We start from the raw sequence: 27,482 nt of genomic DNA on the forward strand, positions 1-27,482 counted from the left end.
GAAACAGCCACTTAGCTTATCACAGACACTGGGGAAAAAGGTTGGAGAAATAATGTTTTTATGTACCTGTTTTAGCAGCCCCTTCCTGTATCTGCTGCAGGAAGAGAAGGCGAAAGTGCTTTATCTAAATCCAGAGGAACAGGTCAGAAGGATAGAGAGCACAGTTTCAGAGTAACAGACAAAAGGGAATAGAAAAGAAAACAGGAGAAAGTAAAACAGCCCTCACCAAAGGCTTGAACGAGGAGCCTTCACGTCACCAAGACAGATGGGTACACACGCACCCATGCGCGAGTGCGAGTGCAGGAATGTTTAAATAGGCTGGTCTGCACCTGAGCAGGTGATGATGAATGGTGAACGTCCCGATGTGACAGTTTATTGGAAGTCGACGGGTAACATAAATGAGGATTGGAAGGACAAGAAGGGCTTGCAGTGGTATAAACTATTGTCGTTTTTTGAGCAGGTCTTCAAGCGTAAATGTAGATCTGTGCTACTGTTTATCTGAGTAGTAGAGATACAGACTGAACTTCGTGTATATAGTAGGTGCTTAGCTTTCGACTTTTCTTACAAATTTTTCAGCCAGTCCTTCGTGAACTGTTTTTTTTTTTTATTCACTTTTTATTTTTGGAACCACTGTAAATATTATAAGTAACACCTGCACTAATTTTCTTTGGTTTTGAAAATGTCTTTCCATTGGTCATTGTAAATATTTTTGTAAGACATTTATTTGTAAAATAGCTTGGCCACTGCTGGAATAAAACACTTAAGTGATACACTTAAATATTGGCTTATAGTTCTGGGGTATGGTGCAGAACAACTTCGGGATTTGTTAAAGGTCAAACTTTAATATACAGATGTACAGTAGTCACCATAAGTCTTGAACTATATGCAGATATAGTTGATCATAGCCACAAGTATGGCGCACTGGCAAAACCTGTCCTTGTGACCTAAAAAAATTTGACAGGTCTTCTCTAAACCTTTGAAGGACTAGAAACAGACAAAAGGTTTTCCTGCTTTGTATCTTTGTTTCAAATACTAGTAGATATTCTACTAGGTAAGGTATTTGCAAGCAAATATGCCATATTAGTTCATGTCATAGTTATAGAAGTAACATATCATATCAGTGTCAAAGACATTTTTAGCCCTTGGAAGATTTAGTATTTTATTATGTTGGATAGAAAATACTAAATTTCCCATTGGGATTAATAAAGTATCTATCTATCTATCTATCTATCTATCTATCTATCTATCTATCTATCTATCTATCTATCTATCTATCTATCTATCTATCTATCTATCTATCTATCTATCTATCTATCTATCTAAATGTTCATCATTTTTCCATAGATAAAGTTATTAAATTATTGACAGCAAGCTTTAGGTTCCATTTGACACCATGCAAACTCATGGAGGAGAATAAGAGACTGAGCAGCATAGCGCAAAGTGAGAATGAAAGTTTTAACTGAAACAGACTACCACTCTGTGAAGAACTAGTAGTTTAAGAATTGCTGTCAAGATGGCATATCTCGCAGTAGTAAAATAATGAAAGGTATGCTATGCCCAGTATATACATGTACACATACAGTATATACATATGTTGCATACCCTGTGTGGTTTATAGTTAAAAATTTTAATGTTATGTTTTCATGAAAAATGGAGATAACAATGTGATATGGGGGATGGACACTGATCAAGTATGAATAATCATGTGCCGGTTGTTTCCTTTATCTTACACATGTATTGATTAGACACATAATACAATATTGATATAAGCAAAAAAAAAACATAGGTAAGTTTGAAGTTAATTGCACATCTTGCATTATTCTATTATAAGATGTGCTGAACTGTTTGGCTTGTCACATGACTGGCTAGAACCGGGAAAGATGCAGAGTTTCAGGTCAGTGTGTCCGAAAGGTGTTAAAGTACAAGGTATGTCCTGTGAGAATGTTGTCATGGATAAAACATAGAAGAACTCAGAAGCAAGGCAGGATCTCTACAGGATTGGTCAAGGGACCACAGGCCACAATGGAGAAGGTGTTGGCCCTACTCTTCAATGCCTCACTGGTCCAAAAATCTCACAGGAAATTGTGAAAAAGATATAAATATCAGGATAGATCAACGGTTTGGGTTCTACCTCAGCAATTGCAGCTGGAGGCCTGTCAAGAAAGACTTGCCAGCTCACTGCATAAAACAAGAACACTTTTCACATAAGGTGTCTAGCCTTTGACAAGAAGCATTGCTATCCATGCAGGTTGTATTTGAGGTAAATGTCACACCCATATTCAATCGCTTTGCTTCAGCTTTAGGCACATTTTAGGGATCAAGGACATTATGGTTAAGATTTATAATGAATGAATAAAAGGTTGTAGCCTTTTCCCTTGCTTGATTGCTGTACAGTCTGTTTACTATTTCTGAGTAAGGTAATGATAAATGACATGTGCAGACAATCCTGTTTTTTGGTATAAACCATGACAGTGAAAGATATCAGCCTGACACCTAACTAACAAATAAGTGGGTAGAGGTTAAACAGGGGGTATTATAGGAGAGGGTGGGGAGCCCTTCTGTGACCACCCATGACAAAACACAATGTTTCTGATACAGTGGAATCCTGTGGTGACCAATACAGGACAACGACAAAAATATCAAAAATATCCATGAAAAAAAATCACATTACTCATGTGTCATACATATGTGAAATCATCCAATCATTGCCTCATAAAATGCAAAACTCACACATTTTTAGCTAAAATATTGATTTCTCCAGGTCCACAAAAACACAATGCAACTTCTTCTGACCTTCTCTATACTTCTCCATCAACACCCTCAGAGCAAACATCGCATCTGTGGTGCTCTTTCTTGGTATGAAACCATCCTGCTGCTCACTAATCATCACCTCACTTCTTAACCTAGCTTCCACTATTTCCCATAACTTCATGCTGTGGCTCATCCATTTTATCCCCCTGTAGTTACTATAGCTCTGCACGTCCCCCTTTTTCTTAAAAATTGGTACCAGTACACTTCTTCTCCACTCTTCAGGCATCCTCTCACTTTCCAAGATTCCATTAAACAAAAACTCCACTGCTATCTTTCCTAAACACCTCCATGCTTCCATAGGTATGTCATCTGGACCAACGGCCTTTCCATTTTTCATCCTCTTCAGAGCTGTCCTTATTTCCTTCTTGCTAATCCGTTACACTTCCTGATTCACTATCTCATCATCATCCAACCTTCTCTCTCTCTGATTCTCTTCATTCATCAGCCTCTCAAAGTAGTCTTTCCATCTGCTCAACACACTCTCCTTGCTTGTTTGTGCGTTTCCATGTTTATCCTTCATCACCCTAACCTGCAGCACATCTTTCCCAACTCAGTCCCTCTGTCTAGAGCAGGGGTAGGCAATGTCGGTGCTGGTGAGCCGCAGTGGCTACAGGCTTTCATTCCAACCCAATTGCTTAATTAGAAACCAATCATTGCCAATCTCAGACCTTATTTAATTTTATGGCTTGTTAGTCTGTGCAATGTAAGGCACTTACATTGTAGATTTTTTTCCTTTCCAAGGATATCATCCAAATGATTTGAAGCCTAAAACAGATCATTTTCAGCCTGTCACATTTTTCTATAAAGTGTTTTATTAAATCAAACAGTGCATAATGAACACACACAGATGTAATTGGAAAAAAGCTAGCTGGAGAACTGCTGGCTGCTTTGTCTTTTACATCTTATTGCTAATAAGGAGCAATTAAAACACTGAATGCAGCAGTTTAAGATTGAAATAACCAATTAAGGTTGGAGAATCTTAACAAGCGAAACCACTAAAATGAAGCATCAAAATGTCACTTAAGCAATATGTGCTTCATCAGCAATAATTGAGTTCTCATTAAGGAACTGGGTTGGAACAAAAACCTGCACATACTGCAGCTCTCCAGGACCGACGTTGCCCACCCCTGGTCTAGAGGTACAGGTCCTTTTCTCCGTCCTTAGAGTCCAACCTCTCATACAACTCATCATATGCCTTTTCTTTAACCTTCACCTCCTTGTGCCTCATCTCCTCATACTCTTGTCTACTTTCTGCATCTCTCTGACTATCCCAAGTCTTCTTTGCCATCCTCTTCCTCTGTATACTCGCTCACTTTCTTTATATATATATATATATATATATATATATATATATATATATATATATATATATATATATATATAGCATTAACCAAATAAGTAAAAATAAAAAATGTTTCTTGAGCACCACTATAAACCACATGAGGAAAGTAACATAAATGTTTGGGTGGAGAATTCCTTTCATGGAAGGACTACAAAAAAGGTTTAATACTGCAATTAACAATAAAAAATATTTTCTAGAATTGTGCTCTCTTCAATAAGGTTTTGGGAATTGACGACTCCAAATTTTGTGACTCTTTGTTTACTTATATGCACATGCAGCACTTTGGCAATATCATTGTGCTGTCAAATGAAATGCTTTTTCTTGTTTATTGTAAGTGTTTTTGGAATATTCTTTGAAGCATTGTGGGGTCGCAAGTATTTCAAAGTATAAGGTAAGGTTAATCATCATAGATATCTTACATATGAAATAAAAAATAAAAACCTGCCCATTGTGTTTTCTCACTGTGGTTTGACTGTAGTCAGGATATGCAGAATCTAATTAGAAAATATTACCTGGAGGTAGTCAGCATTGCCTTGTTACTGAGGTGCTGGACTGCAGAGCACAGCATTGCTGGTTCAGTTCACACCACTGACTCACATTGTGACCCTGAGCAAGTCATTTAACCTGCCAGTGCCAGAGGCTGAGCTGCATGGAGTAATATAATGTGGACCAGCTACTGTTGTTTTGAGTGTTCAGTGCAGTTTTAGAAAGAGCTTCAAAATAAAAACATCTGATACCAAATAGCATATTAATTAAAATTTTGCATTATAATGTGTTATCAACATACTTAAGCATTTCACCCTCTAACTTCATTCCCAAGTTACATTAAATGCTAATATAATAGTAAAATGACATAACATTGTTTGTCATTCTGTGTTTCAGTGTAAGAACACAAAAAAATTCATTTCCATGTTCAAATGACCTCTGCAGGAATAAGATAATGTCTCTCCTCAAATGAGTGCATTTAAACTAGAAGAATACCATTTGAAGGACAGAGCCTAAGGCTAAAGGATCTAAAAAATACTGAATACCCTTGAAATGCCTGAACACTTACATGCCAACAAGCTATTATGATAAATTTTTAAAATGCATATTAATTTGATATATCCATACTGAAATATGTAACACATTATTGCCCTGCATAATGTCCATGAAAGCCTTGGTTATCTTTCAATCAGAAACCTTTCAACATTAAGCTTTCAAGACTATTAGGAATTTTTGAAAAGGTAGCCTCTTATCCAAACTGTAGCTTAACAGAGGTTTTGCTTTTCTGTTTTGCATAACTTATTTTCTAGAGTGCATGATTAAAAAATACAAAAAAATAATGAATAGTTAACTTCAGTGTGAGCATTGTATTAAAACTCAAAACAATTTTGATTGCACAGTACTGTAACATCAAAACTACCTTAAAGTTTACTCTAAATTTATTTATAAAGTACTGGCCAGAGATACAAGATAATATATACAGTACCTTCATCAGTTAGGGTCTTTAATGGTAAGGAGAAGCTCAACATAAATTGTAAAGGATTAATCTATGACATTTGCAAACTTGTTATATATTTTATTTTTTTACTGTGACATACTCCATATATTTTTCTCTTTATCATTGCCTGAAATGATTTGTCATCTTCTTGTAATGCACATGACAAAGTGAATTTCCCATTGTGGGATAATAATGTTTACCTTGACTTTGACCTTCACCTTGATCTGTCTCTGCAGATATATTTAAGTCTGGGCAAATTGTTGGGAAAAAGTGCACACACAGAATCAACAAAGCATGAATCTTTCTTCATAATTTAACCTCATGAGCATTCAATTATTGAACTGTTTGTTAAAAAAAAAAGATTTCACAGAGTCATTCTTAAAATTTGTCACCTCATTGTTTAGGTTTCTTACATTGAGTGTGTTTTTTCTATCTATCTATCTATCTATCTATCTATCTATCTATCTATCTATCTATCTATCTATCTATCTATCTATCTATCTATCTATCTATCTATCTATCTATCTATCTATCTATCTATCTATCTATCTATCTATCTATCTATCTATCTACAGTCAAGTCAAGGAGCATGCTCTGAAACAGCATGTTGCCACACTCACCTCACGACGAAACAGCTTGGGATCCCAATTGGCAACCCCCCAGGCAGACACGCGGTCCAGTCCCACCCTACGGAATTGACCATCTATCTGTCACAGCCAGGTGTTACGTGGAAGTTCCTTTGGCCTAGTCCAGCCACTCGGGTCCTCAACAACGAAGATCCTGCAAGCCGTATCACCCTCAAGGAATCGCGCCACATGGCCGTAATGCTGTAACTGACGCTCCATCACAATGCAGGTAATGTGCCTCATTCGGGACTCCATGAGCAACCACTCATTCAACATAAAGTCAAACCAGCAGTACCCAAGGGTCTTCCAGAGAGACACAGTACAGTTCCTTCAGAATATATTCAGACTCCTTCACTTTTTTCACATTTTGCTATGTTGCAGCCCTGTGCTAAAACCGTCAAACAACACTCAATACCCAAGAATGACAAAGGAAAAACAAGATTTTAGAATTTTTTGCAAATTTATTAAAAATAAAAAAACCCACCAAAGTATGACATTCAGGGCAAAAGTTCTGACCCTTTGCTATTCTACCTGAAATTTGGCTCAGGTATATTCCATTCTATTGATGATCATTGAGAAGTTTCTACACCTTGTTTGGAGTCCACCTGTTTCAATTCAATTGACTGGACGTGATTATCATTTATATGGATTCTGCACATTCTCCTTGTCTCTGTGTAGTCGCCCCCTTGGTATTCCGGTTTTCCTCCCACATCCCCTAAGAATGTATGTCATAGGGTGATATGAGTTAGTCCAACATGAGTGATGAGTGTATACAAAAGTGGGCCCTGTAATGTACTTGACTATTAGTTTATTGATTTTGCTGATAATCCATTGGTAGGAGGGCATCATTTTATAAAAAAAAATTATCATTGTGACCTACTTTTTTACTGTGATTTTCAAGTTCAGTAAATCCCACTATCTGTAGATTCAATCCCCATTTGATGACACTTGTGGTTCACTCGTGAATACTTGCGGTCATGTGCAATGCAGAAAAAATTTGAGAGGCTATCTCACAGTAGTGAAATGTGAGGCTGAGCAATTATCATGCCTATGATGCCCTTAGATGTCTGCCCTAGATGGATCAATGTATTCCAGTGGCAAGTGGTGTGGGAAAGCCCTCGGACAGAAAGTGAGGCCCTCGGATCAGCCCTGCTGCTGATCAGCTGCTGATTGTGACTACCTTCTGATCAAACTTGACTATAGAAGAAGTAAAAGTCATAACAAGGTTTCTGTAAATTAACCTGTGAAAAGATCATTACCAAGCCTTGAGAGGAGAGAGTGGAGGGCCGGCATGTCCACCCGATCTCCTTTCCCACGCCACAACGGTCCTCCCTCTGAACCAGCGTCCTGCCGGAACCTTAATTCATTTTTCCCATAGGATCAATGCTTCAGTATCTGTGGTTTCTGTAGAAATGGGACCCCTGCTGAAAACAAGAATTGACAGCACTTGACTAGTTGAACTTAACAAGATAACCTTGCATTTTGTGTGGCTGCCTTCAAATATAACAATACAGAATAATAAAAGAAGACCTGGCAATTATTTGTCATCATGAAAAAACTCACTGGGCAATGAGTAGGACTACAGGTAGAAGACGTCGGTCTTAGTGATACTATAATGTGTAACTGAATATGATTATCACATTTAAGGAGATCGCAGTCCGTTATCATTGCATTTATGAACACTCAGCAACTTGAAATGACTTACAGTCAGTAATATTTAACTATATTTGGTATGGGAACACTGGCAGGATATTTGTTGCATTTTTCAAACATAATGGCCATTCCTTAAATCTAGGATAACTTTTGTCTTCAAACTTTATACAATCCATTATTGGTAGCAACCGTTGGAACAATTCACAATTCATTAAAAATTGAACTTTTCAAGTGTTGTATCCACCAGCAGATTTTGAAAATTGTATTTAGTTGCGACTTATGTCACAATCAATTAGGCAGCAATTAATGGATCTTTGGGGTTAATGGGTTAAGCTCTTATGTTTAGTTGACTGGAGTTCAGGCATAAAGCAGTGTGCACAGGGTCTTTGAACACTACAGCATTTCAGTGTGCCCAATAATGAGTGAAAAATGAGTCAACATCTATAAATAACATTCCCGTGCTACATTGCTGTTTAAAAGTGAACCAAATCCCACCTACAAAGTCCAAAAGTAAGTATTTTAAATGCTTATATAACAAGTCTGATCTATTAATTACTATGAGTCATGTTCAAATGATGTCAGAATCCACATTCACACACACCTCTGCCATCCCAGAGGTTTGCAAATCAATGACAAAACATTTAAGATATAAATCGAAATCTTCCAGCTCTTAAAGTCTGCCATATTTTCACAGCATGAGAGGAGGTGTCAGGTCCTGTTAAAAGTCTGATTTTCACATCATTTTTCTGGGTTGCATATTCAAACTGCAAATCATTTCAACATTAGTTTATAGTAGTTGGCTACAGTGGACAATAAAGACTTTGCTTCCTGAACAATTTTGGGTGAATCTTTTTGAATTTGACCTGCTAATCACAAAAGTCACCTAAAATTTTCATATCCCCCATCATTTTATTGCAATTGCATATTTTTGCTTTTTCTTCTAATATTGTCACATATGCGTGATTAGGGGGCGGCCAACGGACCTGACAGAACGCAAAAGAACAAAAGATGGGGATTTGAAACAAAGTATTAATGACCTTCTCCCTTCTTCAGCAGAAAAACAGAGGACTAGAGAACACACCTTTTGGAGATCCACCAACATAACATCCGACTCGACTCCCGTAGATGACTACACTTCTGGGTCCCATCCAACTGGTGACGCTTCCGTCCTACCTTGATGACTTCACTTTCAATCCCTTTACGATGACCTCATTTCCAGCTCCTGATGATCAAGTTCAAGCTCAAGCACTTTATTGTCGTTGTGTAACACAAAAAAATTACTTTTTGAGACAGCCCCAAGGTGCATTTAAAGAAAAGTCAAATAATTCCAAATATGTCGTATACAGTGTTAAGTGATCAAGTAACCAGAGCAAATTATTATTGCTCAAAGTACAGCAGCACAAATTGTTATTGCACCTGTTAATGAATAGTACATTACATATTCTATATTGTATTACATTAGTATATTGCACATTATCAATATAGCTTATTGCACATGTTCAATTAAAAATGAATCTCAGACTGAGGAGATTCAGAGTTCAGAAAGTTTATGGCAGATGGAACAAAGCTATTTTTTAGTCTGTTTGTGCATACACGGATTGACCTAAAGCGTCTGCCTGACGGGAGGAGCTCAAACAAAGAATTTCCAGGATGGGTTTTGTCCTTGAGAATGTTTTTGGCCCTTCTCACACAGCAAGTCTTATACAAGAGTTCGAGTGATGGCAGTTCAGTCCCAATAATGGCCTCTGCTGTTTTTACGACCCGCTGCAGGGCTTCTTTAGCAGCCTTGGTGCAGCTGTTGTACCAGGCCATCATGCAGTTAATTAAGATGCTCTCTATAGTGCATCTATAGAAATTAACCAGCAGTTTCTGGGGGAGGTCAGCTCTCCTAGCTTCCTGAGAAAATAAAGGCATTGTTGTGCTTTGCCTATTATAGCCAAGTTGTTGTCAGCCCAGGACAGGTCCTCTGAGATAGTGACTCCTAGAAACTTAAAGCTGGAAACTCTCTCCACAGCATCTGCATTGATTGTTATTGAACTGTGATTGGTCTTTTTAGTGATCCTAAAGTCCAGAATAACTTCTTTGGTCTTTTTGGTATTTAAGACCAGGTTGTTGGTGTTGCACCATGCTGTCAGATTCTGAACTTCTTTCCCATACTGTATGCAGCTTCATTGTTGTCTGTTATAAGCCCAATGACAATCGTATCATCCGCAAATTTAAGAATAATGTTTGATTGGTGGATAGGTTGACAGTCATGGGTGAAGAGTGCATAGAGAAGAGGACTTAGTACACATTCTTGTGGCACACCAGTGCTCAGGGTAAGGGTGAAGAATGTCTGTTTGCCCATCTTGACAGACTGGGGGTGATTGGTGAGAAAATCCAGTAACCAACAACAACAACATTTATTTATATAGCACATTTTCATACAAAAAAGTAGCTCTAAGTGCTTTACATAATGAAGAAAAGAAAAATAAAAGACAAAGTAAGAAATTAAAATAAGACAACATTAGATAACATAAAGTAAGAGTAAGGTCCGATGGCCAGGGAGGACAGAAAAAAACAAAAAAAAACTCCAGACGGCTGGAGAGAAAAAAATAAAATCTGCAGGGGTTCCAGGCCATGAGACCGCCCAGTCCCCTCTGGGCATTCTACCTAACATAAATTAAATAGTCCTCTTTGTATTTAAGGTTCTCACGGAAGGACTTGATGATGATGGTCATGCAGACTTCTGGCTTTTAATCCATCAATGTTGGAACATCACGGTGCTTTGAGTAGATGGTGGTGGCGCAAGCCGCCACCACAAAGAAACTGGAAAAAGAAACAGAAGAGAGAGTATGGGTTAGTATGGATTTTAGAGCCACCATGAATAGTTATTATAATAAATTGGATATACAGAGTATCAGGATTAAATTAAAGTGAAGTTATGAGAAGGCCATGTTAAAGTAATGTGTTTTCAGCAGTTTTTCAAAGTGCTCCACTCTATTAGCCTGGCGAATTCCTACTGGCAGGCTATTCCCGATTTTAGGTGCATAACAGCAGAAGGCCGCCTCACCACTTCTTTTAAGTTTTGCTCTTGGAATTCTAAGGAGACACTCATTTGAGGATCTAAGGTTACGATTTGGAATATAAGATGTCAGACATTCCGATATATATAAGATGGGGCAAGATTATTTAAGGCTTTATAAACCATAAGCAGAATTTTAAAGTCAATCCTGAATGACACAGGTAACCAGTGTAGTGACATCAAAACTGGAGAAATGTGCTTGGATTTTCTTTTCCTAGTTAGGATTCTAGTAGCTGCATTCTGCACTAGTTGCAAACGATTTATGTCTTTTTTGGGTAGTCCTGAGACGAGTGCGTTACAGTAATCTAGTCGACTGAAAACAAACGCGTGAACTAATTTCTCAGCATCTTTCAATGATATAAGAGGTCTAACTTTTGCTATGTTTCTTAAGTGAAAAAATGATGTCCTAGTGGTCTGATGAATATGCATTTTTAAAATTCAGATTACAGTCAACAGTTACCCCTAAGCTTTTTACCTCCGTCTTAACTTTTAATCCTAATGCATCCAGTTTGTTTCTAATGGCCTCATTGTATCCATTATTGCCAATCACTAAAATTTCAGTTTTCTCTTTATTTAGCTTTAGAAAATTACTATTCATCCATCCAGAAATACAAGTAAGACATTGTGTTAGTGGATCAACAGAGTCGGGGTCATCAGATGCTATTGATAAATACAGCTGTGTGTCATCAGCATAGCTGTGGTAGCTCACGTTGTGCCCTGAGATAATCTGACCTAACGGAAGCATGTAGATTGAGAAGAGCAGCGGACCCAGGATAGAGCCTTGTGGAACACCATATAGGATATCATGTGTCTTTGAGTTGTAATTACCACAACTAAAAAAGAATTTTCTCCCTGCCAGGTAGGACTCAAACCAATTTAAGACACTGCCAGAGAGGCCCACCCACTGACTAAGGCGATTTCTAAGAATATTATGATCAATGGTGCCAAATGCGGCACTCAGATCTAAGAGGATGATAACAGATAAATGGCCTCTGTCTGCATTTACCCGCAAGTCATTTACTACTTTAACGAGTGCAGTTTCTGTGCTGTGATTTGTTCTAAAACCTGACTGAAATGTATCAAGAATAGCATGTTTATTGAGGTGGTCATTTAACTGCATAATGACTGTCTTTCTGTATAATTTTACTTAAGAAAGGCAGGTTAGAGATGGGTCTAAAATTTTCAAGAGCAGAGGGGTCAAGATTATTTTTCTTAAGTAGGGGTTTAACTACAGAAGTCTTAAGACAGTCTGGGAAGACCCCCGTATCTAATGATGAATTTACTATGTCTAGAATATTATCAATTAGCACGCCCGATACTTCTTTTAAAATACTTGTTAGTATTGGGTCAAGGATGCAGGTGGAGGGTGTCAGTTGAGAAATTATTTTATGTAAATCAGGTAAATCTATCCTGGTGAAAAAATTAAATTTTTTTGTAAGGTAAGGGTTTAGGAGGATTCTCAGTGTTGGGGAGATATACTATGTTATTTCTAATATCATTAATTTTTTTGATTGAAAAATACAGCAATAGCCTCACAGGTTTTACTGGAAGTACTTTGGAGGCATTCCTTTGAGTTACCTGGGTTTAACAGACGGTCAATCGTCGAGAATAAGACTCTGGGATTACTAGCATTGTTATTTATAATCTTAGAGAAATTGCAGCGCCTCTCAAGATGGACTGTGTTATTGTATTCTGTTATTTTAACCTTTAATATCTCACAGTGAATAGTTAGTTTAGTTTTACTCCATTTACGCTCAGCTCTACGGCATGTTCTCTTTAGATCAGACACTCTAGGCAACCAGTTGCATATGGGCAGAGCAAGTCCTAGTGCATAGAGATTTTTTGATCAGCTGGTTAGGTATGATGGTATTAAATGCAGGTTAATTGTCCTTGTCAATCCGTGCAAAGAAACTGTTAAGTTCCTCTGCTAGGTTGGCATTGTTATTGGCCAGTCTGTATTGTACGTCATTTTTTTTTTGTAATCGTTGATTAATCGGATGCCTTGCCACATCTGCTGTGAGTTTGAGTTACTGTCAAAGTCCTCCTCAATCCATTGTTTGTGCATTAGGTTAGCAGACTTGATGCCCTTCTTGAGGTTAGCTCTGGCAGCTCTATAGGCTGATGTGTCTCCTAACTTAAAGGCTTTGTCCCTTTCCCCAAGCAGCTGTTTGAGTTCACTATTCATCCATGGTTTCTCATTTGGGTAGACCTTAATCCTTTTATTGACAGTGACATTGTCCACACAGTAATTAACATAAGTCAGCGCAGATGAAGTATATGTCTCTTAGTTTGTCTGATGAAAAAATATATTCCAGTCTGTTTGTCCAAAGCAGTCCTGGAGTTGGCAAATGGCAGCTTCAGGCCAAACTTTAACAGACTTCCTAATTGGATTAGTACTGTTGATAAGGGCTTTGAGCACTGGAACAAGAAACAAAGATAGATGATCAGGCTGGCCGAGGTGGGGGCGTGGAATGACCTTATAGGCGTCTTTTATGTTTGTATAGATGTGGTCTAAGGTGTTTTTCCCTCTGGATTTACACTGTACATGCTGATAAAATCTGGGGAATACACCCTTAAGATTCGCTTGATTAAAATCCCTAGCAATGATAAAAACTGCATCAGGGTGTGAGTTCTGTTGTTTACTGATAATGTCAAACAATTTTTCAAGTGTTGACTTAACATTAGCCTGAGGAGATATGTATACTGCTGTAACAATAACGACGGTATGTTCTCTCAGTAGGTAAAACGGTCGGCATCTTAGCATCAGATATTCCACGTCCAGACAACAAAACCTGTTGATTGTAGTTATATTAGTGCACCAAGCATTATTAGTATAGACACACAGTCCTCCACCTATTTTCTTACTAGAATCGGGGGTTCGATCGGCTCGATGGAGCATGCAACCTGAAAGTTCAGCTGCTGTGTCCAGTATGGTGGGATCCAGCCACGTCTCCGAAAAAATCAAAAGACAACAGTCCCTTGTAGTTTTATGTGTGGAAATATCCAGTTGGAGCTCATCCATTTTATTTGTGAGTGATCTAGTATTTGCAAAAAGAACACTAGAAAGAGAGGTTTTATGCAGAGCAGCCTTTAGCCTGCTTGCTTGCCTCTTTTTTGCTTCCTCTCCCTGCGTCGTCTGCATCACCGTCTTCCAAGTGTAGGAGTCAACGTAAGTCCCGGTGATCTGAGAATCTCCTGTGGTATCTGTGTTATAATAATTATCTGTGCTATTAGAGCTGATCTGTAGAAGCTTTTGATGACTGTAGTGGATGCTCGCATCCGTGTATAAAACGATGAAAGTCAATATTAAGAACAATAATAGCAGAAAAGAGCACCTATTCAGGGAGCACAAAGCCACAGCGTCTGTGCACGCCCCCATTTTACATTTATGATGTCATCTCTGTCGCTCACATTCCATGTCATCCCCATTTCCTCTGTCTACTTCACTTCCTGCCACTATTACATAAAAACCCTATAGAACATTGTTTCTTTGTCAACTAAATGAACATTGCAACTTTGACTGTGGTATCAGTCTCCATTGATTACTCGGATCTACCTCCATTATATGGGAAAATCCCCCAGCCCTTAATCTGTGCTTTTCATCTGCTTATTTCTTTACAAAGCATACAACTGGGATATCTTTGGTGATTTTAAAAAGAAGTGGCACCGTTGCTAGGAATACAGTTTGAATATACTAAATACTGCAAATGGGGAAAAAGAGTCTCAAAACATTAAAAATACTGTCCATTCCCTAAGTATTTGGTTCCAGGGCATCAACAACTTGTTGTTCGAACAAAGTATTTTGCCTCCACTTCATATATAATTGGACTGATCAAGGCTTGTATGAAAGTGATGAACAGGGAAAGAGAAGGATTTTGATATTTGACACAGAGGCTCCAATGAAAAATAAAAGAAATATAACTTATCAAAACCGTCCTCTTTGAGAAAATGTGCCTTCAAGTGTTTCCAATTCATGTTTCTGACAACAAATGGGATCTACAAATAATCATTTTATTGCATATTTCTGGTACTATTTTTCCAAATCACTTCTGTGAGTTCTCATATAAATAGAACAGTAATTTCAAACAGAACCAACCACATGCCTGGAACAGTGTACAGTGATTTTGTCTTTCGAGCGTAGGCCATACCACAGGGGGTGGGGGTGGGGGGTGATTTGGGGGGGTGGTTTGGGTGGTGAAAGGTTATTGCAGAAGAAGAAAAGCACAGAGGTAGTGAACACAGCTGCTTTTGTTTGAAAATGGCTGACTCTCATATTATTGGTGTGTGTTTGTAATCAATGTGTGTGTAATCACAAGGCACAGCTCGATTCAATCGCTTTGGCTTTAAAAATTTACATATTCTGTAAGCTTTTAAACTTTATGCCCCATGCCCCACAGGGATCAATATAAAATGCCAGGACTAGCTATGTATTTTTTTAAATTTATAGAAAATGTTTAACTTTATAACACAGTTTTGCATGCCAAATATAGATGTATCTCAATAAATTGGAATATCATTGAAAAGTTCATTTACTTCAGTAATTCAATTCAAAAAGTGAAACTCATATATGATATAGATTCATTACACACAGAGTGATATATTTCAAGCATTTATTTCTTTTCATTTTGTTGATTATAGCCTACAGGTAATGAAAACTCAAAATTCAGCATCTCAGTTAATTAGAATATTACATATGACCAATAAAAAAATAATTTTGAATACAGAAATGTTGGCCTACTGAAAAGTATGCACTCAATAGTTGGTCAGGGCTCCTTTTGCATGAATTGCTGCATCAGTGTGGTGTGGCATGGAGGCGATCAGCCTGTGGCACTGCTGAGGTGTTATGGAAGACCAGGATGCTTTGATAGTGGCCTTCAGCTTATCTGCATTGTTGGGTCTGGTGTCTCTCATCTTCCTCTTGATAGATTCTCTATGGTGTTTAGGTCAGGCAGGTTTGCTGGCCAATCAAGCACAGTGATATCATGGTCATTAAACCAGGTATTGGTACTTTTGGCAGTGTGGACAGGTGCTAGGTTCTGCTGGAAAATGAAATCAGTATCTCCATAAAGCTTGTCAGCAGAGGGAAGCATGAAGTGCTGTAAAATTTCCTGGTAGATGGCTGCACTGACTTTGGACTTGATAAAACACACTGGACCAACACCAGCAAATCATCACTGACTGTGGAAACTTCACACTGGACCTCAGGCAACTTGGATTCTGTACCTCTCCACTCTTCCTTCAGACTCTGAGACCTTGATTTCCAAATGAAATGCAAAATTTAATTTCATCCCTAAAGAGGACTTTGCACCATTTAGCAACAGTCCAGTCTGTTTTCTCTTTAGCCCAGGTAAGACACTTCTGATGTTATCTCTGGTTCAGGAGTGGCTTGACACAAGGAATGCAACAGTTGTAGCCCATGTCCCAGATACTTTTGCTTCACGTTGATTCACAGTCCTCTCAAGGCTGTGGTTATCCCTGTTGCTTGTGCACCTTTTCTTGCCAGATTTTTTCCTTCCACTCAACTTTCCATTAATATATATGGATACAGCACTCTGTGAACAGCCAGTTCTTTAGCATTGACCTTTTGTGGCTTTCCGTCCTTGTGGAAGGTGTCAATGACATTGTCTTCTGAACAACTGTCAAGTCAGCAGTCTTCCCAATGATTGTGTGGCCTACTGAACCAGACTGAGAGATCATTTCAAGGCTCAGGACACCTTTGCAGGTGTTTTGGGTTAATTAGCTGAGTGGAGTGTGACATCATGATGTTTTGTCTTGATTGAGTAATATTTTACTCTACTTTCCCCTTTTGTATTATTAATATGTAGCCTTTGTCAGAATGCCTCAAATCTCACAGACTTACCACTGTTTATAAGGTATTGTACCATATAATGCCTATCCACCTTCCCTTCTACATTTATAACCTCAGGCAATTAGGTGTAGTAAAAGAGCAGCAGGAGTTAAGTTACACTTTAAATGTATTATTGATAATATTCATAAATAATAACATTATTCAAAGTACATTTGAATATTGGCAACCATACAACCTGATAATATGGTGATGTGTAGTTTCAGGCGTCACACAGGCTTGTTAGTTACTTAAAATGTCTCTAGTTAAGTCCTCATTTGTGGTCTGCTTTCTTCAGAACAGGCCGCATGCCTGTCTCAATATGGCTGCCGAGCTGTGCTCTTCATTGTGTTGTCCTTTTCAGTTCATGGTGTGTGAGATGGTCTTTCATCAGTTTGGTAAGAGAGAGAGAGAGAGCTAGGTAAAGGAAGCAAATTTATAGGTTTTCTGTCCAACCCCTACAGCCAATAGGGTGTCATGGTACTTAAAGGCTTCTGATCCAAGCCAATACCAAACAGCCATAGTTCAGACCAATGGGGGAACAAAATACCCTCACACCTACCCCCAAAACCATTTGTTAAGGTAAAACTTGCCAGCTAGTCAGTCTGGCTTTCCTGTGGGGGTTGACTGAGAGACTCCAGCAGAGAATCACTGGCCAAACTTGTTTGAGGCACTCCCCCCAACCCTGTCGTAAAATTACAAAGACACTCATTCCTAAAATGGATCAGGGGTTCTTGCACCATTGCTGTTATTATCAATAATGTAACACTAATAATTCATTGCTTTGTCTAAATTACAAATAAAGACATACAGAATATTTATCAACCTGTATGCAAAATTTAAAATCACAACACACTTTTTCACAATATTCTAATTTTCTGAGATACTGAATTTTGGGTTTTCATTAGCTATAAGCCATAATCAGCAAAATGAAAAAATATATCACTCTTTGTGTAATGAATCTATATAATATATGAGTTTCACTTTTTGAATTGAATTACTGAAATAAATTAACTTTTCAATGTTATTCTAATTTATTGAGATGCACCCGTACATGTATACCATGTTTGTGAAGAAATATTTTTGACTTGAAAAATACCAAACTTATCCTTTGTTTGAAAAATATCTGTACATGTTTTCAAATTCATGTATTCTATTACAGAATCTCAAACTTTTAATGCTTATCTTGGTAGCACAAGGTGCAAAGGCAGAGACAATTTCTGTTTGGGACACACTAAAAGGAACACTTCACAAGTCAGTTTGATTTTCTAAACTAACTAAACACACACACATTAGGAATACTCAAAGGAATCCAGTGTGGACACAGGAAGAACATGCAAACGGTGGTTACAAAGTTACCTTGCTTTGTTACCTGGTACTATGTAGGCAGTCTAACCACTGTGCCACCAAATATGTCTGGCAGATGTAGTTTGTGTATTCACATATGTGAATGTTATATTGTTTGTATAAGTTGCTGTTGATGCATTGTATTTGTACACAATTTCTGAGGATGTATTCAGTGAAGAGTGCTATATCAAGACAAATAGAATTAAATTGAAAAAATGAAACCATGAAACACTAAATTATCAATCTCAGTTATAACATTCCCACAGCACTCAATGACCAGCTAATATTTCAAGCTCTTTCATATCTGAGGTGGCTTCTTCATCTGTCTTCTTGGCCTTTTATTTTCATTGCTTTATCCACAACTTTTTATTGCTATGTCTGCTCTTGCTTGTCATTTTTTGGAACTTATCTGATAAAGGTAGAAATGTCAATATATATTACTTCTGCCCACATTCTCAGCCCCAGCACCAGAACAGTTAGTGCACATTCTTTATTTTAATGAAAATCCACCAACAGTATTGGCAGGTTATGTATATTGCGGTCATGAAAACTTTAAATTCAGGTGTAAGGTCTTCGATGATTGATGAATCCAACTTTTCTTATAGAATCTACTTTATTTAAGACATAACTTTCCATTTGGCAAAGATAAGATAAAAAATAAAAACATGAATCACTTTCTAGTATAACAGAACTTTATTTATATTATTAATTTGTAGCAAAACTAATAGAGTTTTTACTTTTAAATCAATACAGAGTTTGTTAGAATGCAATTGATGTGTTCTAAATAGATCACACTCTGTCTGCAAATGTTAGTTTATATAAACCTCCAAGTTTCTTTGTTTTTATTTAAGATCATAATCACTAAATCCTTAATTTATCTTCAGGAAGCCCACAATCCAAGTTTAGTTTAACAGTGGCCAGAGATTAAATGAGACTAAGCACAATTTGCAGGAACCCTGCAAATTATTCAATTTATTTTTGTAAATCACTGAATGCAGAACTGGAGCACATGCACACACTTCCCAGTAAGCTATTGTTTTATTGTGGAATGGTTTTGGAACGACCCTATCCTGAGTTTTTAAATAGACCCACAGATAAATTCTCCACCCCATCACTTGTCCTCTTATCTTTATGCTCTCCAGGCTGGGAAGGAGAAAAACATATGAAGTGAGACACAAAAGGAACCGGATTGGTAAAAAAATATATATTTATTGATGAATTACAGCAGTGGTTCTCAAACTGTGGGGCGGGCCCGCTTAGGGGGGCACGAAGTAACAAAAAGGGGGGGGGCGCGAAGATATAAAAAAATGAAAACAAGAATCAAAAATATGAAAAATACATCTATTGAAACCAAAATAAATGAACTTAAACTACATTCTGATACTAGAAAAATAAATATAGAGTAGATAAATGTCGATAAAAGTTAAGTAGGTATAATAAAACTAGTCATTTAGCCCGTTACAATAACGGGCGCTAGAACAGTAGTGCATAAACATTAGTAGGAACAGTCTATATTAAATGGCAAGGGACTTTGACCTCATTCTTTTTGTTGGTCATATTTTTCTTTCTTTCAGCCTTTCTTTTGTTGATGTTTACTTGCTGAGCTGACCGTTCTTTGTGGGCTGCCGCCGTGTATTGTGTGTCTTTAATTTTCTGTGACAGTAATACTGTCTTGTACGTCCGCTGGCTTGTACGTCCGTAATATACCTTTAATTTTCTCTGGCGGTAATACAGGCGTGCCCGTCGGTAATATGCCTTTAATCTCCTCTGACAGTAATACTGGCTTGTATGTGGCTGTAATATGCGTCACTGTATTGTGTACCTTTAATTTCCTCTCGCAGTAATACTGGTTTGTATTTCCGTAAAACGCCTGTAACTTTCTCTGACAGTAATATCACGCATCGCACCGTGCCCTGCGCATGCGCACTTCACCAGAAGACACACACACACGGACACCTGGACGCACAAAGGGATTTTATTAAAGAGGATATGCATCTATGATATATCATTAATTAAAAAAGAACAAATTGTTAGTGGGCTCCTTTCAAAAAAACATTAGGGAGGCGCAATTAAAACTGTTATGAAAACTCAGGTCGCAAATACTTAAAGGTTGAGAACTGCTGAATTACAGCATTCTAAACATTGTCACCTTCTATATACTCCCCCTCCTGATCTCAATACTGATCCATGCGTATCTTCCATTGATTGAAACAGTGCTGGAAGTCTTCTTGCTTGAGGCTCTTCAACAGGCTTGCTGTTTCTGTCTTCACTTTATCTGTTGAAGAAAAATGTGTTCCCTTCAGGTGATTTTCGGGAACAATTAAAAATCACAGGGAGCTAAATCGGGCGAACAGGGAGGATGATCGAGGATAGGAATGCTTTTGTCAGTCAAAAGCTGCTTTACGGAAAAAGCATTGTGTGGGAGCGTTGTTGTGTCTTGTCTCGCTAATCGGTTTTTTTCACCCGACATTGTTGTGGCAACTCGTGTAGCGATTGTTGTGCAAATACTGACTGGGTTATTTACAGGATATACCTAGCCGGTCGGTAGTTTGAAAGGGAGTGTAGGAGGGGATATAGTTCTATGATAGACGTCCAGCCAACCTCTAGCCGATTTTCCAGGAAAGCCCCAAGACCATTTTTGTGTCTCACCTCGTACACCTGGGCCTCTGGTCTGTCTTCACCCAGACCTGACTGCCACTGTGACTCCTTATCCCGATTTTCAATCATTTCAAGGTAGTGCAACAAAGTTGAAGGCTAGGTTTAGAAACTCTATTCAGCCATTATAGTTATTAACATTAATGTGCCAAAACAGAAGCAAAGCAAACTGATGTGACATCATACATCCTGAATGTTTTATCAGCCATCATGGATGATTTTGGCATTTAGTATCTTAAAGTTATGTTGCTGACTTAAAGCATGGGCCTTCTTGGTGACAATGTTCCTGCTTGAATGCTGATGACTTTTTAATGCTTGTCAGCCCCTCTCTGTCCAACGACATTTTGGTAGGACATATTGGTACATATTTTCCGAATAAAAGTATCAAATAGTTTGAGGGCATCCCTTTTGACACATGAAAGAAATCCAGAAAATGACCATTAGACCAATGACCCTCCTTAAAATGTAATTTTGATATTCGACCCTTTTTCAGCGGAAGGTTTCTTTATGGCTAATTTAATTTCTCTCCTCTTTGTGTGCTAACATTTACTCTTTTATATGATTAAGCATTGTGGCTTTTACAGACATCAATTCATGTAAAAAGAAACCTAACAAGAAAGAACTTACAATTTAACATTCTTAACCATTCCTCACTTCCTGTCATCTTTAAATAGTTTTTAACATCTTAAAGCTCAAAAGAAAAACAACTATCAGACTCCCCATCTGCCGTACCCTGTTTACATACATAAACGCACAAAGTAGGTTAAACACACAGTAAAAGCAAGTTCTTTGTATTAGCAGTAACCACATGTGGTTTCCTCCAGGACATGTTAAGGTATTTTGATACTTGACATACCTCTATGCATCAACGGGGACCTGGTGGAGAGGGTCACCTCGTTTATGTTCTTGGGAACTTCCATTTCTGAGGACCTTTTGGTCAAAAAGTGGTTCTTTACATAAAAGGCAATTACATTTACTGTTTTACAGGCTGCTCATTTAAGTACTGCTTTCTTGTATTTTCTTTATTTTCTGGTACATTGTAGTGATGGTATTATGTTCGTCTCCTGAGAGTATCCTGTTAATGGTGACATATTCATCAAGTATAGAATTCCCAAATGGAGCTGTGTGGTCTTTTGGTTTTGGAACCACCATAAGTTTATTTTCTCCAACATCCCGGGGACTGGAGTTATTGTTTTCCTGTTCTCCATAATCATCTGACTATACGTTTTGGACATTATAATTTTCTGATGTTATATATATATCTGTTGTTTAGTTTTTACGTTCTTTTATAATTCGGTTTAGCCATTATTATTGTAATGCACTTTGAGCTACTTTCATGTATGAAAATGTATTATAAAAATAAAAAATGTTGTTGGTGTTATTTCTGTCACTTAAACTCCTGATGACCTGCTTTACTGGATTGGGTTCTGTTGACTAGGAATATATAGGGGGATTGGGGGCTGGAGTTTGTTTATTAGCATTATTTTTTAAATGGCTGCTTATGTTTTGTACTTTTTTTATTTCATTATAAATAATTTAAGCACAAAAAAACCTATATCCAATAATAAATTAATTTGTATTGTTACTGTTTAGCAGTTGCTTTTGTGCATGGCACCTCACAGGAGTCATACCTTTGTTTGCTTAACATCACAGGCCATGTTAATCTACTGCAAAATACCAAAAGAGAAAGGAACTGCAATTACCAGAATCAACATGTCTTTGTTTAATTCAGATTAGATTAGATTAGATTAAATTAGATTTACTTTATTAATCCCAAGGGGAAATTCACATAAATACAGCAGCAGAAACTTAAAAAACAAGGATACAGACTCACAGAAAATATTATTATTATTATTATAAATACTTATATTATAAATAACACAATCAATCAATCTAACATCTTTAATCTCCATTTATGCTCTCATGTCTGGCTTGTTATCCACTATTAACCTTACTTAATCCATTTCTTGGTTACAGGGAGATGGAAGCTATTCTGGCAGCATCAAGTGCTGGATGGGCACTAGTCGATCATAAAACTCACTCAATGGATCAATTTACTTAAACTAACTTGAATTTGTTTGGGATGTTGGAGGTAAAATACAATGTCATGAAAAATCCATACAAAAAATGGCTGATTATTCAAACTCCACACAGACATCAACCAGACTGAGATTTATATAAAGGACTCTGAAGTTTTCAGTGTGGCAGCTTAAGACAATATAAAATTTCAAAATTAAAATTAAACTAGTTATAGCTGGATGTAAAGCTATACAGTAAGATGATAACTAACAAGAGAAAAAACGGAAAACAAAATTGTAGTTTCAGAATCCATCTATCTACGTCAGTCTTACTATAACCAGTGGGCAGATTGTCATGGCACAGGCAAATAACAACAATTCCAGCAGAGTATTACAAAACCCTAATGTTCTGTCTACCATTGGCATTGGCATATCAACTCCTGGGTCCTACTGCAAGATCAAGACAGATAACTTAATCAAAATGGCATTGACTGCAAGTGCCACTGCAGGACATTGAGAAGAAAAAGAAAATCGGAAAAGCTCATTAAGAGCCAATCAAAATGATTTATTCCACATGGCCTAATAAGAGAAAAGTGATCTTCATTTTAGTGCTTTGAGAACTGAGAGAAATTCAATACAGCTTTGACATTTGAAGAGCTAATTGCATTTTGAACCACCTGTAATTTGCTGTTAATAACTTTAAATTAATAAATAATATGAGGAACTGAAAAAGATAAAGCTCTTTGATATATAAGACGGAAAGGTAGGGTTAAAATCTGTATCGTGTAAATTATCAAAATTTATTTATTTATTTTTTGAGTTGCACAATGTAACCCTCACAAAGTAGTTCTATCATTTGCTTTGACATTCATCTATTAGAAAATTCAACGAAGCAACCAGTAAACATTAACTTGCTTTTCAATGTATAGAGCTGTGGAGGGTCATTCCATATTATTTTAAGAACCTGAAACTTGATGTTTCTTTACTATTTAGATGTTAACTTAGAGGTGTAAATATATTATCAAAGTGTGCTATATGTGATTGGAAGTAATAATCTAAATAAAAACTACACAACAGCTTTCCACTTCTTTCATAAACATCAAATGCATCAGAGACTTTTGCTCAGACACTTTCTGTAGTTGTTTTGGTAAACTGACTGTATTAATTTTATTTACTTTATAAAAGATTATGTTTCAAGCTTTTCTACTTGCACTTATTAGCAGTGTAAAAATGCATACTTCTACAGATCAATTAATAAAGAATATAACAAGATGTCATTAATCTCCTTGACTATCTTGCAGACAAAATCACTGTCCTGCTTCTGTCAATCATGTCATAAAAATTTCTATTCAGAACACTTTATTTATTACTGCATGTTTTGGGGCTTTAGATTTATGTTGAAAATGCAGGGGGTTGAAAGTGAGAAAAGATTTTATACTATTTTTATTCATTTTTGATAAAAATTGCAAATGTGTGATTAACCGAGTGACTCTTCTGATATACCATTTGACTATGCTATAAAGTTTAAAAAACATTTGTGAAGTCGAATTCCTAACAGTCCCTCACTACACTGATCAATCTTCAGAAGAACATGAAAAAGCCAGTTAATAAATTTACTACAATTCTGCTCTGTCAATTCTTCCTCTAAGAACCTTTTAATTGCTTGTTTTTGTGTTTGATTTTCTTTTTAATGAGGGCTATACCATCTTATCAGATTTAAATTTAGGGATTCATCTGGAGTTTTGATCCATAGTACTCACTGTTTAAAGCCTTGCCATGTCTGTTGTGTAATTCATATTGTTGCTCTGAAAAATGTCTTCTGATATATGGCATCACCGACAGGTCTTGGATCACCTGGAACTGCCTCACATACTTCAGGCCAAGTCTTCCACCTGTCTTGGTCATATTGGTGCTTCTGCCAAATGTCAAATACAATATGAAGCTCACCAACAGGCCACACCTTCACTAAGTGGCTCCCTGTGTTTCCACACTGACATATTGCAAATGTGTGTGTGTTTCTCTTGTGGTGGATTGCCGGCTTTCGATTCCGGTTCTCACCCCCAGGCCGCCAGGAGGAGCTCTCCCAACAGCGTGAACGTCCCCCGAGTTCCAGCAGGGCCTCATGGACTATGTAGTTTTTATACGCAGCCCTGCTGGATACCTTGGGGGCCACCAGGAGTCGCTGTAGGAGGACTCCGAGGCTCTTATGTGCCCTATAACCCGGGAGTACGTCATGGTCACGTGACAGGAAGATACGATGTGCTCCCGGGTTGAAGAAAAGGACTGTTTACCCTGACCTGGAAGGGATAAGGAACTGTGGACGGATTGGACAGGAACACCTCCGGGTCAGGGTGTATAAAAGGATGATGGGAAATCCCAGACGTTGAGCTGAGCTGGGTGGAAGGAGGGCAACGCGTCTGGGAGTGGAGGATTGTGTATTGTTTATTGATTATTGTTATTATTACTGAGTATTGTGGAGAGGAGGGTGCTTTGTGCACTACTATTATTATTATTATTATTAAACCATTATTTGGACTTTTACCTGGTGTCTGACGTCTAGTCTGAGGGTTCAAGGGGTCACGGGGACCTCAATCTTTTACACTCTCTTCCATCTTTCTTCATAACATATCCTGTTGAATGGTTCCCTGGGAACAAATTCTCTGCTGTGCACCTCCTCAAGATTGTAGTCCATCTTCAAGAAAAGCCTTTGTTTGCCTTAATTCTGATTAACACTGATTGTGAGAGAAGAAATGAAAAAGTTTATCAAGCAAAATTATTTCATTTAAACAATATACTGTACCTGAAAATGCCAGCGGAGATTTAAAAGAAGTATATTCAGAATGGAATCCAGGAAATAATTCGTCACAAAATGCAACTGAAACAGAAACATTAACCACAATTCAAAAGTATCTGGATGAGATATACTGTACAACTCAGCTACTAATTAAACAAACAAGCTCGATGGATTGCTTAATCTCTTCTAGTTTGTAAAATTCCTTGTTTTTATGTTCTAACTGGCATTGGGACATGCTTGCCTAGAGCACGAGGGCTGAGCGTAACAGATTTCCCTATGTATCATTCATTATGATTTCCATTTATGTTTCAGCATATCATTTTATATTTGAGCAGCTCAGCAAAGTACCAAGGGACTGAGCTAAAATCTTTGGATGTAATGCACTTTTCATAAGAGCAACAAGATCTGTGAAATTGCTGAGGGCAGTGTTGACAAGCTGTACAGAATGCTCCATGGTTGATGGTGGAATTGAGAATATAAACTTGAAGGAGTTTCTTCTTTTTCTTGAAGAAGAAGCAACACAAACAAGTCTCAAAGGGCAGAGTGAGGAAGTAATGTCTTACAGTAAGATATGATGAACCAAAGATTAATGAAAGAAAGAATCAGAAGAAGAGATACTATACATCTAAACATGCCCATTATAATATGGAGGGTAAGCGTTTGGCCACCACTATTAAAAAAAAAAAAGGATTGGATTTAAATGATACAACAGTCTTGAATTTGTTTCATTTAATCCAGGATCACAGGGAACTGAAGCCCATCCCAGCAGCTTTGGGCACAAGCCAAGAATCAGCCTTGGATAGCACACAGTCCATTGCAGGTTCATTCATTAACCTAACCAGTATGTATTTGGGAATGTGGGAGGAAAATTAGAATACCTGGTGAAGAACCCACAAACAGATTTAGAAAGCCTAAAGTATAAGAGACATAGAAAACATTAAGGTGGAATTAATGATACGTTCATCATATTGGTAAAAGAATATCTAAATAAAGATAATTTAAACATACAAGATGCCACGTCATTTTCTAACCTGCTCAGTTCATACCAGGGTCAGGGTGGGTGTTGGAGCCAATCCCAGCTAGCATTAGGCGCAAGGCAGGAGAAAACCCCGGACAGAGCGCCAGTCCATCACAAGAGCAATGGACAAGATGGTGGATAATAGTAAGAGCAAGACATACTGCCGGAGGCACAAGTTAATGTTCAAAAATAATAATGTGTAGAAAATGTGCTGAAGCAGCAGCAAATTACAAACCACCACAGCTGTCAGTCAGATGAACTTACTGGGGAAATGGTAGACCTCTGTAGTTTTCAGATGAAGAGACCTGTTTCTCCAAGGCCTAAAAAGATGTGAGATGTTCTATGAAACTTTGATGATTTATGATGTGTAAAGACAAAGTGAAAGGTTTGGACGGCTGGGAGACAAAGTCAGGGAGGCGAGATTGCTTTGGTCTGGACATGTGCAGAGGAGAGATGCTGGGTATATTGGGAGAAGGATGCTAAGGATAGAGCTGCCAGGGAAGAGGAAAAGAGGAAGGCCTGTGAGAAGATTAGAGAGTGAGAGAGGACGACATGATGGTGGTGGATGTAACAGAGCATGATGTGGACTACAGGAAGATATGAAACAAGATGATCCACTGTAGCAACCCCCAACAGGAGCAGCAGAAAGAAGAAGAAGAAGAAGAAGAAGAAGAAGAAGAAGAAGAAGAAGAAGAAGAAGAAGAAGAAGAAGAAGAAGAAGAAGAAGAAGAAGAAGAAGAAGAAGAAGAAGAAGAAGAAAGACAGTGAAAAGAGAACCAGAATTGTTTAGGGTCCCAGATGGGATACATTCATTTTGATTCAGGAG

Source organism: Erpetoichthys calabaricus, chromosome 10, assembly GCF_900747795.2.
Source record: "Erpetoichthys calabaricus chromosome 10, fErpCal1.3, whole genome shotgun sequence".
Classification (NCBI taxonomy): Eukaryota; Metazoa; Chordata; class Cladistia; order Polypteriformes; family Polypteridae; genus Erpetoichthys; species Erpetoichthys calabaricus.